The 2,460-nt window shown below is 30.2% G+C and overlaps 1 long non-coding RNA gene across 1 annotated transcript; it reads left to right on the forward strand.

Annotated features, from left to right (window-relative positions):
• The first annotated feature begins 479 nt into the window (after positions 1–479).
• On the forward strand, positions 480–2,460 carry LOC148766897 (uncharacterized). The gene is made up of 4 exons (XR_016034505.1): positions 480–674; positions 739–782; positions 1,483–1,606; positions 2,195–2,460. It is a non-coding gene; the product is annotated as an uncharacterized LOC148766897 (long non-coding RNA).

Below are 2,460 nucleotides of genomic sequence, written 5' to 3' on the forward strand. Positions count from 1 at the left end.
ACATGTGATTCATTGAGGCATGCATTTCTCTTTTTATATTATATATAAATAAATATTAATTTTGATATATTCTATGACAATTTGCAACTAATTATTACAATAAAGATAAACAGAATATATAAAATATTATTTGACATGCATGTACGTTTATTTATAAAATTAAAAAATACGTTATTATTTTAATTTTTAAATGCTTTTATAATACTTATAACTTATAAATGCATTACACTACAACAAAATATGCATATTGGGACACTTTGTTAGAGACACTATTATATAAATGCCTCAAATATAAAATATTGGGGCATTTGCTATTTGATCACCGATTTATCAAATTTGTAGAGGCACTTATACAATAAATGTAGAGACATTTGTTTCTAAATGCCTCAAAAAAGTACATTGGGACACTTATTATATTATATTATATTTTTAAATACTAAATAAAATTTAAATATCTCTTGTGCCACAAATTATTTACTGGGAAAGTGTAAATGAGAAAGAAAAAAAAAAAGAATATTTAGTGCAAAATACATTGTCTGTGTCTGTGATTCTTCTCCCTTTTCCACCCGAACCCATCTTTGCCATTCTCTCTGCACATTTTCAATTACGTAGCAGCGGCGGTATAGCCCTTGAGTTTTCTCTCTTGAAGAAGAAGAAAAAAATCCCTATTGAAGGTAGTTTCGCTCTTTTTTCCTCTCTCTACGATGACCCAATTCTTACAAGCCATTGTATATGTAGTCCAGGGAGTTCTCCGTCGGAAGAGGAAGAGCTCCACTGTAAAGGTAGTTTTGTTTCTTTTTATTTTCTTATAATCATACATTATCAAAACGATTTTTCCCTAATCGTAAAAGTTCATGCCCTAACCCCTGATTTATGAATCTAAAAGCAAAGCCCTAATCCCCGATTTATGATTCTAAAATTCAAGCCCTAACCCCTGATTTGTTATTCTAAAATTCAATATGTATTTGTATGATATAAATAATTCCTGTACGATTCCACACTTTCCAGTCTTTATCGATCATGTCCTTTTAATTTTTCAATGCAGACCCTTGTAAGAAACTGTGAAAATAATGTTTATAATGTGATCTCAGTAGGTTCTTCTAGTAGTAGGCCTTCATATGGATATAAGTTGGGCATTTGAAGTTCATGTTAAGTGTCAAAATAGGTTTTGGACAGAGGGATTTTAGACTTCTATTGTTTCAGTAATGTATATGCCTAGCAAGAGCAAAGTTTTAAGGATTTTCATTTCAACAAGAAACATGGCAAGATGTTAGAGTTTATTATAGGATTATGTTTATCCCTTATCTTGTTTAGTTTTAGCATAAGGTATCGAATTGAGATTCTTGGCACCCAGTGGAGGCAAGAATTAGTTTCCCAATGATTATATTCCAACAATTGGTAGGCTCTTGAAGTACATATGATTGGACCTTTTTATTGGTATTTTTTTTTTCTTATCTTCTGCAACTTGTTTATTTTTTGCAGGAGGTATTGAATTGAGATTCTTGATGCTAGGTAACAAAAAAAGAGATGAATAATTTTCTCTTATTATTATATTCAAATATTTGGAAAGGCACTTGGAGTACATATCAATTGACCTCTTTCATTGGTATATTTTCTCTTTTCCGTCATTCTTTCTAACTTATTATTGACTGCTCTTTCGCTCGTACTTTTTATTTTTTCCCTTGTTTTCTGCAACTTGTTTTCGCTTATAAATCATCAACTTTTGCCTGTTGTATATGCTTACCAGTTGTTTATACTTGAAAAACAATGATTTTTGGAGAGAATAAAAATGAAAATAATAATCGTTTGTTTGGTAATCTTGCTCATTTACCATTGAGTATCAATAAGGGCAACTATAACCTTCTGCTGTGTTCTGTTTGGTTGACTAATAAGAGTTGATCACTATTATTTTGTTGTTAGTTGGATGACTCAAAGTGTGCAAGTTGATAGTTACATTTACGAATACTCTACGTTATGCTTCTTTATAGAATTGGATTCAAATAGGTCTATTAATCTTAATCACTCCATACTATTATTTCTATAGGTCTTTTACAAGTTTTGCTCTTGTTTGTGGTACTTAATAATGAGAAGTACAATTACAATCATGTTCTTTTTCTAGATGTTTACTTACTAACGGAAGTATTGTTCTTGTAACTTTGTTTTTATTATTTAATGGATATTTTTGTACCTGCAGGTTGCTTATGCAGTTGCTCTGAATGATGAGTTTCATTGGTGGTGGGAGCTGACTCATGTTTTCTACAATATGAAGGGAGCTGACTCATGTTTTTTAAGTTTCAAGTGTTAGAGTTTTAGAATATTAGTTAATCCAGATATTTCACATTTTTATAGTGTAGGACTGATTCCATCATGTTGCCTAGCTTGAAAGATTATTTGTAGTAGTATGACTTTATTGACAAAATACATTTAAATTTTGATTAATGATGATTGTAAATTTTGTTA

This window comes from Erythranthe guttata, chromosome 11 (genome assembly GCF_056151865.1).
Source record: "Erythranthe guttata isolate IM_541 chromosome 11, IM_541, whole genome shotgun sequence".
Taxonomy (NCBI): domain Eukaryota; kingdom Viridiplantae; phylum Streptophyta; class Magnoliopsida; order Lamiales; family Phrymaceae; genus Erythranthe; species Erythranthe guttata.